Source organism: Lithobates pipiens, unplaced genomic scaffold, assembly GCF_037356315.1.
Source record: "Lithobates pipiens isolate NorthernLeopardFrog02 unplaced genomic scaffold, aLitPip1_a1.2 Scaffold_41, whole genome shotgun sequence".
Classification (NCBI taxonomy): Eukaryota; Metazoa; Chordata; class Amphibia; order Anura; family Ranidae; genus Lithobates; species Lithobates pipiens.
The window spans coordinates 1,460,402-1,477,678 of record NW_027507861.1 but is presented as its reverse complement, the minus strand read 5'-3'; the positions used below and the strand labels follow the sequence as shown (position 1 = coordinate 1,477,678).

General features: G+C 46.9%; 1 protein-coding gene across 1 annotated transcript in view; it reads right to left on the bottom strand.

Annotated features, from left to right (window-relative positions):
* LOC143956783 (uncharacterized) overlaps window positions 1-17,277 on the bottom strand; it is a 312,193-nt gene that overhangs the window by 142,511 nt on the left and 152,405 nt on the right.

Here is a 17,277-nt window from a genome sequence, read left to right as displayed (position 1 = left end):
ATGGGACTTCGTTGAAAAACATTTCCCGCACTCAGGACAGGAATACGGCTTCTCCCCTGTGTGAGATCTCTGATGTGTGGAAAGATGGGACTTCACTAAAAAACATTTCCCACACTCAGAACAGGAATACGGCTTCTCTCCTGTGTGAGATCTCTGATGTGTGGAAAGATCTTGCTTCTGTGAAAAACATTTCCCGCACTCAGAACAGGAATACGGCTTCTCTCCTGTGTGAGATCTCTGATGTGTGGAAAGATGGGACTTCACTAAAAAACATTTCCCACACTCAGAACAGGAATACGGCTTCTCTCCTGTGTGAGATCTCTGATGTGTGGAAAGATGGGACTTCACTAAAAAACATTTCCCGCACTCAGAACAGGAATACGGCTTCTCCCCCGTGTGAGATCTCTGATGTGTGGAAAGATGGGTCTTCCTTGAAAAACATTTCCTGCACTCAGGACAGGAATACGGCTTCTCTCCTCTGTGAGATCTTATATGCACAATAAGATGGGATTTAGAAGGGAAACACTTCCCGCACTCAGTACAGGAAAACCTCTTCTCTGTTGGAAGGACGGCCCCGTCCCGCACAGTCTGAGGTTCCTCAGGATCAGAGGAAGACGATGGTCCATCTACACTGTGTGGTGCCGGATGGACATTTGAGGTAGTCGGGTTTTCTCCTGGACTATACTGTGTGATGTCCTCATCTTCTACTTCACAGTCTGGAGACAAAGTGAGACAATCCTCTGAGGTTTTCCTCATCTCCCGTCCATCTACTAAAATAGAAATACAAAGATTATTACTAGACATGAGCTGATTGGTTCCCCTAAACCAGGACTCCGCCCACATCAGGCAGCTTTGTCTCTGAGGATCTTACAATTCCCCCCTCAAGGTAACTAGTAAATGGGTCCTCTGATCTCCTACCAGATCATTTCTTTATTCATGGACCTTAGTCAGAGAGTGAGGACACAACGAGAACTGTCTATTATAGGAGTGACAGTGATGAGGGGATTACAGGACGAGTGTCCCCTCCCCCTCTATCACTCATTGCCATCTTCCCAACACAAGAAGTCCTGAACTCCCTGATTTAGTCATGAATAACAGCGGGGCTGAGCCCCACCAGAGGTCAGAGAGTGAGGATGGGGGGAGAACAACCAAGATGAGGACTGGACTGATCCTGAAGACCCCCATCATTGGGTTATTGGCTCCTCCCCCATTATCACTTTCTATTTAAGGGTCCAAAGTTGGAGGATGTTATCACATTATTATCAATATGTAGAAGTCTGTCCTCCAATCACATCATCAGATATAAAATCAAACCACTATAATCTGATTCCACCCTGAAATGAAATAAGTAATCAGGAAGCTGCTCACATAATACCCAGATATGAGGTATAACAGAATTCCTCCAAAATATGCAGCGCTGGCCCTTTAAATCATATACAAAAAACCAGATGAGGTCATCAGGGGCTTGATCACAGATCCAATCCCTGATGTGATGTCAGCACATTGGGCGGAGCATAACAATCTAACGTCATCACGCCCATTGCGGCTGGACCGAGCGCTGAGGAGATACACTGTGCATGTCTACCGATGTGTGTGACAGATATTTCTATGTAATAAAGTGAGAGATGTTATAGATCTATACTATGTGGAGAGTTCTTCTTGTCTCGGGGCTGAGACTATACAGCGGGGGTCAGCAACCTGTAGATCACGCCCACGTGACTGGTAGATCTCGGTCTGGGCTTGCTGACCCTCCGATGTCTCCTCTGTAGTGCCACCTCCAGTGCCATGCGGAGTGATACCAACTGCACTCCACCTCTAATCCCGGCTAGTGGTCTCCAGAGTGGTGCCAGCAGCAGAAGGAAGAGATCTTCAGGTCAGTGTGAAGCAATACACAGAGCATATTAGTATAAGGCTGCTTTCACAGTGATGTGCTGCGGTTTACCCACACCGCGAGTGCAGGGCAGTGTACTTGTAGCTTTCCTGGGGGTTTGCTGCACTTTTCCATAGACTTCTATTATATCCTGCGGGTTTGTTGCACTTTCTGAATGCAGGAGTTTTGATACACTTTCAGAAAATGCCCCACACCTGCAGGATAATCTATGGCAAAGTGCAGCTAACCCAGGAAAGTTGCAGATGCACTGCGTTGCACAGGTGGTGCAGGTAAACTGCAGCACCTTATAGGGGACTCAGAACAGTCAGGGTTCATTTACATTTGCAGTTTGGAGGGTGGGAATACCCCATAGTAAAAATGTGTTTTTATCACCCCTGCCCCAACCACATCCATTTTACATGAAGTGGCCGGGGGTGTCCACATGTCGTAGCCGCAACAGGAGTTATATGCATTGTCATGGTTGGTGGGTATCATAGTTCATGGGCGTCATGGTTATTGGGTGTCATGGTTGGTGGTTGGTGGGTGTCATAGTTGGTGGGAGTCATGATTGGTGGTTGGTGGGTGTCATGGTTGGTGGTTGGTGGGTGTCATGGTTGGTGGTTGGTGGGTGTCATGGTTGGTGGGTGACATGGTTGGTGGGTGACATGGTTGGTGGGTGACATGGTTGGTGGTTGGTGGGTGTCATGGTTGGTTTATGTCATAGATGGTGGTTGGTGGGTGACATGGTTGGTGGGTGACATGGTTGTTGGGTGACAGGGTTGGTGGCTGGTGGGTGTCATGGTTGGAGGGTGTCGTGGTTGGTGGGTGTCATGATTGGTGGTTGGTGGGTGTCATAGTATGCGGGTGTCACACCTACCAAGCATAACCCATTCAAGTGGATGAGGCCGCTCTGCAAGTGCCCTGCAACCTTGTGCAGTACAGAAAATAAGGGGTTAAAGCAGGCAGCATTGTTGCTTTCTCACCACCTGCTTTAACCCCTTGGACCTTACAGAAGCATGAAGTTGTGGGGCTCCTCCATAATGCCCTTATTTACTTAAATGGGTTAAAATTGGCAGGTAGTACACTGCTGCTCCTCTGAAAAGCGATCCAAGTGTGTGTTGACAGGTGGTGAGGAGGTGATATGTTGCCTCCTCACCACCTGATTTGCACCCATGATTGCGGTGCAATGCACACTATTGTGACACAGTAGTATGACAATTAGAGGGATAACTCAGGTTTGAGGAGGTGACACTGGGCAATACTGTGCCTGGTGATCTTTGACTCATCCATGTTGTTCAGGTAGATCTCCACCTCGTTAAGGTTACCTACCTCTGCTATACAGACATATCCCTCCACCCGGCACTGCCAGCAAACAACAGAACTAGTAACCCCGGGAGAATTCCTCTGTCAGAGATCTCGCTAGATCCGGGGATGGGACAGAAGACCGAAGACACAATCCCCAGATGTCTAAGACAAGCAACACCTATAGAGAAAATCAACATTTTGCTGCCAGCTGAACCCCCCGAATCTCCATAAATCCATCCTAGATACATGAACTGTGTCTGCAGCACAGAGAAGGAAGATTATCCGAGAGAAATCCAGGAATACAGGACGGGGAACACAGCTCAGGAAAGTGACCAGGAGATTACAGGCTGATATCACCCAGCCCCCGCCCTACTCTGGACCAATCAGTGAGCAGTATGGGTGGAGGGAGGTATTTAGTGTTAATGACCCACCTGTGCTGATCTCTGTAGGAGTGTCCTCCTCTATAAATGTCCCCGTTATTCCATCCTCCTCCATAGACTGCTGATCATCCCTCACATACCTCTCTTCTTCTTCTGATTTCACCTCAAATTCTATATCCATTGGATCTCCACTCTAAATCAGGAAAATGAGAGAAAATATCATCTGTAAGATAGAAGATTTATTACTGTGACATCACAGATATAAAATCCACACATCTCCATCCATGTTCTAGATGCTCCATCCCACCAACCTTGTAATAATGAGGGATGGTGAGATCTTCCTGTGTGGAATCCCGGGAATACAGAGGATGGTGACATCTCTCTGGGGGGTTCATGTAGCTGGATGTCTCCACCATGGTGTCCTGGTACAGATCTTTGTGTTCTTTTAGGAACTTTGACTCCTCCATCACCCCATCCTCCACATCATCCTCTTCTTTTATCTCTTCTTTAACATCAACTTCAGAATCACTGAGGTTTCCACTCTGAATATATAATAAAAATGACATCAATTATAATGTAGTAAGGTCCCGGGCCCCCTTTGGTCTAATGAGACCCTCCAGAGTTAGGCACAGCTGACATCCTTCTATGCAGAGTGGGTTTCGAGGCATGGTGGGTGCAAGATAAAGTAGATTAATGGGCACCAGACACTTCTTGAATGCCAAGAGATTTATTGTTTTTTTGAACAGAACTGTGGGAGAGAGGGTTGGGGCCAGGACACCCTTAGTAGTTGCAATGTTAATTGGCAGACTCTGAGACTTCTATAGGTAGACAGCGGTGCAGGGAAAGGCATCCAGCAAGACACCACATCTGCACGAGTAAGGAAGCCATCTCCTATAGAAACAGTCTTATAACAGTTTCTAACACAAGTTGTAACAAACTTCTTTACTTCCTCTACAATCTCCTTTTGTAGATCTTCACTCCACTGATCTCCCAGTCTCTCTCACTGGACTTGTTGATCCACCGCCACTGAAACCCCTGAGCTCTTCCATCCTTCTCACTCAGTATCTTCCTCAAGAGTCACCCCCGCCTCCCTGCTGGGTCCCTAGCTTGGCACTCACAGATACTCCTCAAGTGTCACCTCGCTGGCTGGCTCGGTCCCTGACTTGACACACAAGGCTTCTCTGCAAGCATCACCTCCGCTGGTTGGGTCCCTGGCTTGAAACCTGGTGAAGTTTCCCAATTCTTCACTGTCCCCGGTTGGTGAGAATGCTGCTCTGGTACTTGCTTCAGCTACTCACATTGGTCCCTGGTAATAAGGTGGATGGTCCCTTAGTGGCGACAGCTTCCCCTCTACCTCCGTCCATGACTGGTTCTCCGGCCATCAGAACCGTCACTTCTGGTTGGACTGCAAGCCGCCATCCCAACCCTATGCTGCTCTCTTCTTTATGGATAGGCCCTCAGACAGCCTAGCAGCCAGATGTCCCCGGGATAGGCCTCAGGCTCTGGCCTAGCAGCCCGGGGAAGAACAACACACATCCACCCAGACAGCTATCCAGGTGGCACAGAACACTGATCACCTGACCTCACCCAAATAAATAGGCTCTCCCAGCAGACCAAAGGATTCAAGAAAATTCCTGCCCATTGGTTGAGACACCATATCTATTCCTAATCTATCCTTGCAATGCCCTTGTCTTATCTAATGCCATCAGATACCCGGCCACCTAGTTCCAGGAGAGAGAGGTGCAGCAATTCCAGAATTAGGGTGAGATCAATTGACCCCTAACCATAGGTGTGCGCAGCCTATTGCATTAGGGTGTGCACTCCAAAGTTCAAACACACATGAACACCACATGATGTCACAGGAAGGGTGCTCTGCTGGTGGGAGACAGTTGATTGAGAGACTATTTCAGTACACCCTAAATACGGATGTAATGTGTTCCTAAGGTTGAATCTAGACTTTAATATAATGGGGGCATTTACACTGGCCACTGGCACCCTCAACCACCCACATGGTGCTGCTCCAGGATAATGCTAATGCACATGGGGTGATTAGGATTGCCCAGACACACCCGACACACCCTGTGTGCATGCCTATGCCCCTAACAATTGGCCATGGCATCTATCACTCGGCAAATAAATTTAGGAGCAACCCTGTCTAAACATCAGGGTGCTACATCCTCCCCCTGCCTAGGAAACTACATCTTGTAGTTTCGCAGAAAAAAATAATAATTTGAGCCCTCAAGCCTGAGAGTGAATGTCCTGGCAAAAGCTGGGATGGGTGGGGAAACAAGGAAAGGAATAATAATAAAAGTAATACAAGGGGCGTACCACATGAAATAAACATATGTAACATATACATAAGTGAATGGTAGTTCACACAAGGCAGATAAATATCAGACATTATGTACAATTTATGTGTGGTATACCACCCAAACAATTGAGGGAAATATAAACATCAGCCTTATATCCTAACTATCTATCTAATATATACAATAATAAAGAGCATGAATAGTTATCATTAGGGATGAGCCGAACACTCCCCCCCACCCCCCCCCCCCCGGTTCGGTTCGCATCAGAACTTGCTCATTTTAAAGGCTTATATTCAAGCTATTGTCATAAAAAGTGTTTGGGGACCCGGGTCCTGCCCTGCAAAAAAAAGTTTTAAAAATGTAAGTTTTTTCGGGGGCAGTGATTTTAATAATGCTTAAAGTGGTTGTAAACCCTTACAAACCACTTTGACCTACAGGTAAGCCTAGATTAAGGCTTACCTGTAGGTCCAAGAAATATCTCCCAAACCTATACGGTTTAGAAGATATTTGCCCGAAGACGGGCACCGCTGTCTGCGGTGCGCAGGGGCACTGAGCGTGGCATCGTCGTTAACAAAGATGCCTCTCAATGCCGCGCGTCTCGGCTCCCGTGCGCATGCGCGGGAGTGACGACATCGCTGCTCCAGCGAATCACAGTGTCGGAGCAGCGAGACCCACTGAGATCCCCCAAGAAGATGGACGCTCGGAACTACAGGGGACAGCGGTGACTTTGCTGGCTCCTGTGTCAGGTAAGTGACACATAATGGGCTACTATGTGATGCATAGTAGTCCATTATGCTTCGTCTTTGCAGGGATTTAAAGAGGAAGTAAACTCATCAGGGTTTACTTCCTCTTTAAAGTGAAACAATAAATGTATAAAGTATTAAATATCGTGCCAGGGGGATCCCCTTAGTCTGCCTGTAAAGTAGGGCATCTTTCCCGTGTTTATAAAGGAAAAATTTGAATTTAAAATTGCTTGTGGCTGTAATGTATTATCGTAAATATCTATAAAAATCATTGAAAAAAAAATGGAGTGGGTCCCCCCCAGCAGTCCATTACCAGGCCCTTAAGCTTTGGTGTGGATTTTAAGGGGAACCCCGTCCCAAAATAAAAATAAAATGGCGTAGAAGTCCCCCCAAAATCCATACCAGACCCTTATCCGAGCACGCAACCTGGAAGGCTGCAGGCAAAAGGGGAGGGATGAGAGAGCGCCCCCCCTTCTGAACCATACCAGGATACATGCCCTGAACATGGAGAGGGTTTCTTGGGGTCCCCCCAAAACACCTTGTCCCCATATTGGGCCTCATCCCAAAAACCCTTGGCCGGTGGTTGTGGGGGTCTGCAGGTGGGGAAAGTAGACGGGGAAGTGAGGGGGAGGGAAGTTGATGGAAAAGTGGGGGGAGAGGGAAGTAGACAGGGAAGTGGGGTGAGAGGGAAGTTGATGGGGAAGTGAAGGGGAGGGAATAAGATGAGGAAGTGGGGGGAGAGGAAAGTAGATGGGGAGGTGGGGGAGAGGGAAGTAGATGGGAAAGTGGGGGAGAGGGAAGTAGATGGGAAAGTGGGGGAGAGGGAAGTAGATGAGGAAGTGGGGGGAGAGGGAAGTAGATGGGGAGGTGGGGGAGAGGGAAGTAGATGGGAAAGTGAGGGGAGAGGGAAGTAGACGAAGAAGTGGGGGGAGAGGGAAAAAGAGGGATAAATTCCTGCTATTTGTGGACAGTGTGTGTGTGAGGGGGGGGGGAAATGCCCGCTATTAATATCAGTTGATTAAAAAAAATTGTGTTCACTGGGGGGAATGATGAGCATTAGTGATTAGTAGGAAAAAGGGGGAAGGAGCAAGGGTGTAAGAAGTTCTCAATAGAGAGACAGTAGGCACTGCTGCTCATTGGCTGGACAGGGGGAAGTAGGAGGGTAGGACGGTAAATGGGTGGGCAGAAGTGTGGAAAAGGGACAATAAAGGGACAGAGGGGCGGTGAAGTTGGGAAGGGGGAGTCAGGAGGACAGAGGGCTGGATAGGAGAAAGTGAGGGACAGGGGTTGGATAGGGGGCAGAGGGGTAAACAGGGAGGCAGTGGAGAAACAAGGAGCTTAACAGGAAGGAAGTGGGGGATGGGAAGGTAGTGGTGCTCAGTGGGAGATGAATACCTGGCTCATGGTGTCCTGGTCTGGAGGTTGATGTGTAGCTCCTCTGATGAGTCTTCTATAGTTGGGGTCCTCTCGGATGGTCCCTCTTGGCTCCTCTGATGAGTCTTCTATAGTTGGGGTCCTCTCGGCTGGTGCCTCTTGGTTCCTCTGATGAGTCTTCTATGGTTGGGGTCCTCTCGGATGGTCCCTCTTGGCTCCTCTGATGAGTCTTCTATGGTTGGGGTCCTCTCGGATGGTCCCTCTTGGTTCCTCTGATGAGTCTTCTATGGTTGGGGTCCTCTCGGATGGTCCCTCTTGGTTCCTCTGATGAGTCTTCTATGGTCGGGTGACTTCTGACTGGAGATGAAGGGGGAAATCTCTTCCAACTCTCGGCTCCTCTTCCCCCTGCTCACAAGTGTCCACAATCAGGGGAAAGTTCTCCTTAAAGTGTCTTTCCACCTTGTGGGGGTCCTAGGCCTGCAATGTGCAGACTGTAGACATGAAGCTGATTCTGCTCTGACCTGTGTGAGGATCTTCTCTGTCTCTCCTCCGTGTCCCCGATGGAAGATGGAGGATTCGTGTTCTGGCTGAGAGGTGTGAGGGACGTTCTTTGTCTGCACTACAGATCTGGGAAGACTCCAATCACATTGTGAGCCAGCTTCCTCACAGGGAGCCCCTCCCCCACAGACGGCCTGGGGCCATGCTGACTACAATCACAGTGCGGGGGAGGGGGTTTCACAAAGAGGACCCCTCCCTCCATTCTCTGGGATGACACTATAGTTGGATAAATATAGAGAGAAACAAGACACACTTTTGGATTTCATGCATGTGCACTGCGCTCTTCATTAATCAGAGACTTTAATACATCTTTATATACCTGTGACTACGATTTTGGATACAATTGGTTTGGCACAGTATATGGACTATTTTTATTTCATTTCATTTTTATTTTTTATAGCGCAGCTTTTTTTGATTTTATAGTTGGATAAATGGTTCTATATTTAGGATGTATCCGGTCTATAAACCAGAGGCTCTGGATGGACAGTTGGATAAATTGATCATTTGTGTGGGGGAGGGGGAGGTGATCTATAGGGAGTGTATGAGGGAGGGAAGTGACATGTGAGGTTATTTGCTGGAATCTGTTTGCGCAGAGAAAGCAGACAAGTTGTTATAAGTTTTTGTTAAATGGAGGGATGTGTATGGGGGAGGGGTGAGAAGTCTGGGAGGGCTGTGTATGGGGGAGGGGAGAGCTGTGTATGGAGGAGGGGAGGTTACATGTAATGAGAAGTACAGACACTCTCTCTAATAATAGAGGACAGGATTGGACAATTCCAGTAGAGGGGGGGGGGGAGGTAACATTGGGGCTCAGTCACAGCACACAGCCCATGTTATTGTGTGTATAATGCGTGTTCTCTGGTGTGCAGTGTGGGGCGCTGTTGTGCGGTGTAATGAAGTGTTAGGCTCTCTTCTATAGAATTCTATGGGCTCTTTGTAATATTATACAAGGTGTGGGAACGCTCGGCACAAACAATACAACCTCACATTGTTTTCTGTGATGGTGATGGAAGCCATAGAACATCGGGAACATCGCCTTGTTCAGCTGCCCATACACTCGTACAATCTCCTTCCAATCTTTTCATTGGAAGATCCTTCCCTCCATTCTCTTCTGGTTAGTGAAGGGAAATGGAAGTGTGTGATGACGGTGGTGAGGAAATTGGAAGGAGTCGGATGGAAAATGTTTCTGGAATGAAGAAATTTCTAGCAGTGAATGAGATTTCATTCCGGAAAGTCCATCATTCCAAACACACGGGACATTCCAAGCACAAAGGACATTCACCATGGGAGTCATTGAATGTACTGATGAGAATTGTCATATGGAAGTTTGTACGGACGTTCATTTGAAAATCTCCTCGTGTATGGCCAGATTAATTGTTGGTGTGAATGAGCCCTAAAGGTGACCATACACTATACAATCTGATTGTACAATCTCCTTTCCATCATCTACATAATACAAGGATCGGCCCGATCCCATACACACTGAATGGAAGGTTTGGGTGTTTCCTCCTATTACATTGTTTTGGAAACATTAAAAGAAATAGAGTTCTGTTCCAGAATCCCCCAATATGTACCTTGTCACCCCTCCTATGTTCCCTGCACTGCCCCTCCCCCATAATGACTGGACATTGTTCCCCATGATCCCCCTCAAAATAGTGACCCCAAATTGTTCCCATTGGTTCCTCTTTCTTTTTCCAGAAGTGACCCCACATTGTCCTCCATAGTTCCTCCCTCCATTATGATGACCTCACATTGTGACACTACACTGCCCCCTATGGTCTCCTCTTCTATCCTCCCCTCCGCTCACATTGACCATTCTTCCCATGAGGCCCAAAATTACCTAGGCCATGGTCCTCTCTCCTCCCCTCTTAGTGACATCACATTACCCCCCATGGTTCCTCTCCCCCTTCTTAGTGACAGAGAGGGAGGGGTGTTTTCAGTGGGGGAGGGGGGTGTCCTCAATGCAGAAAAAGAGGGGGCGTTCTCTGTGAAGAATGGGAAGGGGATGCCCTCAGTGGTGGGGAGGGGGAGGGGAAGTCATCAGTGCAGGAAGGGAGAGGGTGTCCTCATTGGAGGGGGAGGGGTGTCCTCCTAATTTTGAATCATTATTGGTTCAGTTATCATTATTGATATGACAAGGGGAGGGACAAGGCTCACAGAACAGAGATTGTACAATCAGATTGGAATGTATATGGATGTCCTTATCCTGGACATAGAGGAGTATTTTTATTTTTAATTCAAACAGCGTGTAGAATGTACATTTCCCACACATTGGAGGGGATGGAGGAATCTCTCCTGCTAAGCTATTGTGTTGGAACAGTGGAGACCCTCCCCCACCATCAGAATACAATGACTGGTGCTGCCGCCTATAGCCGGTGGTGTTGATCATTCAGGTAAAAGCTGACAGACTGATTGAACACAAATCGATCAATAGACTGACCTGTGTACAACCAGCAAGCCAATACATGGATCAAAACCCATCCAATCCCTTCCGAATCACTTATTGTACCTCTGTGCAGCCTGTGTCCCCTCCCCCACACCACCATTATGTAAATGTATGTTATACCGCGCATGCAGAAGATGGAGCGTGTGATGTCATGTGCCTCGTCTCACACATGCCTCGTACAACATTCCTTTCCTCTCCTCCAAGATCTCCGGGAGAAAGTTTTCCCCAAGAAATGAGTGTCATGGCGTCCAGCACATGTAGAAGATGAAGTGTATGAGGTGATCCCCCGGTGGGTGCAATATGAGAGTCCTGAGAGATGTGAGAGCTCAGCTCCGGATCTCTCTGAAGACACCAGTGTGATCAGCGGAGGAAGGAAGAGGACACAAGAAAGGCAAAGCTCCTCCTACACTAGGAGATTATTGAAGGAGAATTTGGAGAAATCTTCTCACTACTAGAGATGGACGAACCTCCGACGGGACGTTTCGCAAACGCGGCCGAAAGTTTGCGAACCGTAACGTTTGCGACGAGACCCATTGACTTCAATGGTAGGCGAACTTTAAAAACCTCCAGGTCAAATTTGCAGCCACAAAATAATAGCTGTGCAAACATAGTCCCACCACATGGCCACTGACATAACACATGCATGAAGTGAATCTGGGATCGACAACGACAAGCATTCTTTTTTATCTGTGAAATTTTGACAATTCAGGACTCAGGAGCGCATGAAGGCAATGGAGGAGAGGAAAGGTCAGGGTAGGCTATGAAGAGGGTGCAGGAGATGATCACCAGCACTGTGATATAGAGCAATGACACCAGCACTGTGATAGAGTGCACTGACACCAGCACCGTGATATAGAGCAATGACACCTGCACCGTAATATAGAGCATTGACACCAGCACCGTAATATAGAGCACTGACACCAGCACCGTGATAGAGAGCACTGTCACCAACACTGTGATATAGAGCAATGACACCAGCACCGTAATATAGAGCACTGACACCAGCATCGTGATAGAGTGCGCTGACACCAGCTCCGTGATAGAGTGCACTGACACCAGCATCGTGATAGAGTGCGCTGACACCAGCTCCGTGATAGAGTGCACTGACACCAGCACCGTGATAGAGTGCGCTGACACCAGCACTGTGATAGAGTGCGCTGACACCAGCACCGTGATATAGAGCACTGACACCAGCACTGTGATATAGAGCAATGACACCAGCACCGTGATATAGAGCAATGACACCAGCACCGTGATAGAGTGCGCTGACACCAGGACCGTGATAGAGTGCGCTGACACCAGCACCGTGATAGAGTGTGCTGACACCAGCACCGTGATATAGAGCACTGACACCAGCACCGTGATATAGAGCACTGACACCAGCACCATGATAGAGTGCACTGACACCAGCACCGTGATAGAGTGCGGCGACACCAGCACCGTAATAGAGTGCACTGACACCAGCACCGTGATATAGAGCACTGACACCAGCACCGTGATATAGATCACTGACACCAGCACCGTGAAAGAGTGCACTGACTATACAGCCCTGAACCAGCACCCTATATATTGTACACCTATACCAGTCCTTACAAGCACCTTTGTGGACCTAGTAGCTAGTGATTTGCAGACTGTACCTCAGTCCCTACACTGATAAAGGACTGCTGCAGAATAGGACAGCAGTCAAGTATAATATTCTTTCTATATTTGGAAGAAAGTATATTATACGTGTACAACCCTATATATTGTACACCCATACCAGTCCTTAAAAGGACCTGTGTGGCCCTAATAATAATAGCTAGTGATTAAACTGACTGTCCCTGCTGCACACAGCGTCCTGTCCCTACACTGACAAAAGACAGGCTGCTGCAATCACCAGCACAGCAGTGCACTGAACCCTCTATACTGTACTACACCTATACCAGTCCTTAAAAGGACTTTTGTGGACCTAATAGCTAGCGATTTGTGTCACTACAGTCTCTCCCTGCTCCACACAGCGCCCTGTCCCTAAACTGACATAGGACAGAATGTAAAATGGCCGCCATTTTAGGTCTATTTATGAGGTAGGGGGAATGTCCAATTTTCCATGTGCTGAAATGTCTCAATTGGCTGTACTGTACCCCATGATGGATGTGTCATCATGGGTCAAAGTTCTTTCACACTGTAAACACATATGTCCGCCAGGCGAACAGCGGCAATAGTCCGCCGATCGGGCAAATCGCGAACACACAAAATTTGCCGTGAACCGACCGTCGGGCGAACAGTTCGGCCATCCCTACTCACTACATTCCATGGATTGATGAATGGCGCTCAGAAGGAGTTCAACATTTCATTTCAATTTATCATCTCATTTTGGAATGAATGGAATTTACTGAATGAAAACCACATTCACTGCTAGAAATTCATTCCTCGGAGAAAAATTCCCCATCCTACTCCTCCCAATCTTCTCCTCACTGCACTCAATAATCAACATTAATTTCCCTCCACTAACCAGAAGAACATCCAACAAACCTTCTTCAAATTACCTGGAATGAGATTCTATTGTGTCATCCCAGAGAATGGAGGGAGGGGTCCTCTTTGTGAATCCCCCTCCCCCTCCCTGAGTTTGTAGTCAGGGTGGCCCCAGGGCATCTGTGGGGGAAGGACCCCCTGTGAGGACCCCAACCATAGAATACTCATCAGAGGAGCTCCACATCAACCCCTTGAACAGGACATCATCAGCCAGGTATTAATTTCCCAATTCACCCCACTGCATCCCATCCACTCATCTGTTCCCCCACTGCCCCTTGCCCACACCTCTGTCCCCCTACTGCCCCCTGTCCCCCAACTACCCCTGTGTCCCCCCACTGCCCCTGTCAAGCCCTTTTGTCTCCCCCACTGCCCCTATCTACCCCTCTGTACCCTTGCCTACATCCTTGTCTCTCTGCTTCCCCTTGTCCTCCCATGTGTCCCCTTACTGCCCCCTTGTCCTCCCACGTGTCTCCCTAGTGCCCCCTTGTCTTCCCACGTGTCTCCCTAGTGCCCCCTTGTCTTCCCATGTGTCCCCCTACTGCCCCCTGTCCTCCCATGTGTCCTCCTACTGCCCCTTGTCCTTCCATATGACCCCCAACTGCCTCCTGTCCACCCCTCTGTCTGCCTGCTGCTCCCCTCTCCACCCTCACTGCCCACCAGTCCAATACCACTTATTTCTTCACTGAGCACCTCTGTCTTCCCTTGCTCCTCACTAAGTCCCCCTTTTTCACACTAAGCACCAATGCCCAACATTTCCTCTCAGTGATCATCTTTTTTAAAATCAACTGATAACAATAGAAGGTATCCCCCCACACACAATGACCATGGACAGTAGGCATTTTTTCTTACCACCTACCTCTCACTGTCCACCTCCCCCCCATTTCTCTATTCCCCCAACTGCCTCCCCCTTTCCTGTCTACTTTCCTCCCCCCTCACTTTGAGTGAGTGACTTGTATAGCACTACCTATGCGAACTGAATCACCTCAGGGCACTTTCTTGCCACCAGAATCGATCTGCGGCTTTTGCGTGGTCCTTTACCCCATTAGGTCCTGACACGCTTACAAGCACATACAACATTGACATACACATATTAAAGCCAATTTTTTTAGACATAAACACTGATAGATGGCACGGATATGCGACACAGATAGACACTGATAGGTGGCACGGATTGTCATGGATAGGTGGCACAGATTGTCATGGATAGGTGGCATGGATTGGCATGGATGGGTGGCATGGATAGGTGGCACAAATGGTCATGGATAGGTAGCACAGATGGGCATGGATGGGTGGCACGCCTGAGCATGGATAGGCGGCACGGATGGGCATGGATGGGCACTGATAGGCGGCTAGGATGGGCACTGTAAGACGGCATGGATGGGCACTTATAGACGGCATGAATGGGCACTGATAGGTGGCATGGATAGGTGGCATTGTAGTGTAAAGTATTGTAGGGATGGATGCTAATCAGTGCCAAACAATAATGCATGCCAATCCCTGGTGGTCTGGTGGCATCCCTGGGGGGCATCCTTGGTAGGTTGTGCTGATAATCGATCAGCACAGACCTCCCCTGTCAGAGGAGCAGCCGATTGGCTCTCCTCTACTTGTGTCTGACAGACACGAGTGAGGAAAAGCCGATCACCAGCTCTTCCTATTTACACTGTGATCAGCCGTGATTGGACACGGCTGATCACGTGGTAAAGAGTCTCCATCAGACATACTCAAAGATCGTAAGATAATTGACTTGAATACATTTCAATTTGATTCTATATAAGGACAAGTGAATTCATATTCCATAAAATTATTTTTTTAACCTTATTATTTTATTTTTATTTTACCAAATAAATCAATCCCCTTAATTTCATAATCCATAAAACCTTTCAAATAACCTTGTCAAAATGAAACATTAAATATGTTCTTAACTTCAATTTGTTCATATATGTGAGATGAATTTATAAATAATTACCTATTACAATGTAAAGTTTACTCCTATCTTGTTTATGTACTTTTAAGAAAAATGTACTCTGTCTTAATTAACACCAGATGTTCCCTCTAACTAGAATGACTCTATTGTAAGAATGTTTAACCCTTTCAACTCTGAAAGTACTCTACATGTGTTTATAAAAATTGATGTGTAAAAAATATCTCATCTTGATATGATACACATATCTCGTCACATTTTTCCTGTGATAACTTTCTCTGTCCATGACTAATTTGCATATAGAGATTTGTAACGTCATCTTTCATTAACTGAACTGACTCTGTGTTCAGTTTCAGCCCGGCTGTAACAGAGTAAATAACTCCATTAACAGAGTGACAAGTTCCTCTGTATTTTGTGTAGACGGCAACATTTTGTCCACATGCTGGAAAATACATTTTGGTCTAGAAAATTTTGATAAAACATTCTCAAGCACTCGCGCACTAAACCGTCACTAATTTCCAACTCTGGAATTATTCTAGTGAAGGCATACGTTTCTTTATTAAAACTGAAGGCAAGTTTATAATGACAGCTGTTCATTAACGGTACTGAAAAATGACTATTGGAGATTTCCAGTACTGAAAATACTTTGGCCTTGGCATCCATTTGTGACATTAAATTTAAATTAGGAACAATAGGTTTGTTATTTGTAATGCATTTATTCAGTGATTTTAAATCAACAGATAAAGAATACGAATCATCAGCATTCGTGATAGGCCAAATACAATTATTTACCATTGATTGTGCCTTATTTAATATTCCTTGTTGTAAAAATGATTGTACAATGTCAGAAACTGGACCTATTGATTCTTGTGGCAACACATTTTGAATTTGGGGCGGGATTGGGTCTTTTCCCTCAATTTCTATTTCAATAACTTTAAACAAACCTGCATCCATTTTGGTCTGACTCCAAAGACTTTTATGTGCTTTAACCAGTTGTTCCAATTCGTGATTGGTTCCTGTATGTGGCCACCTAAAATCTGAAGACATGTCAGTGACTGCTGTACAAATACTTAAAACATTACTGTACATTGAGGAATCTATTAACATAGATTTGGGCCTAGATTAATCTTTTCCATATAGTAGAATTATTTAACCACATGCCGACCAAGCCATAGCCAAAAGACGGCTATAGCATGGTTGGCTTATTCTTATTATGGATGTCCTCACAAAATATTGCTCCTGCGTGCCCCCTGGGGCGTGCATCCAGGAACATCCGTGACCGCCGGGTCCGCCATCACGAATCACGGTAAACGGCTACTGATAGCGGCCATTTGCCACGTGATCACTCCGTCAAATGACGGAACGTTCACTTGTAAACAAACCGGTGTCCTGTCATGACACTGATTCCTCCCTCTCCTCTCTGTACTGATCAGTACAGTGTGAGGGGAGAGGGGGGAGATGACAGCAGAGCTGTGGGCTGGATGTGTAGTGGCCACAGCGCTGCTCAGTGACAATACTCTTCCCATACTCTGCAACACTGTGCAATACTCTGACAATACAGTGCAATACTGCAATAATCTGCCAATACTCTGCCAATACCGCCAATACTCTGCCAATACCGCCAATACTCTGCAATAAATTTTAACAGAAACAAAGAATTTTTTTTACCAAATTTTCAGTCTTTTTTGATTTATAGTGCAAAAAAAAAAACAGCGGTGATTAAATACCACCAAAAAAATCTCTATTTGTGTGAAAAAAAGGACAAACATTTCATATGGGTACAGTGTTGCATGACTGAGTAATTGTCATTCAAAGTGTGAGAGCACTGAAAGCTGAAAATTGGTCTGGTTAGGAAGGGGGTTT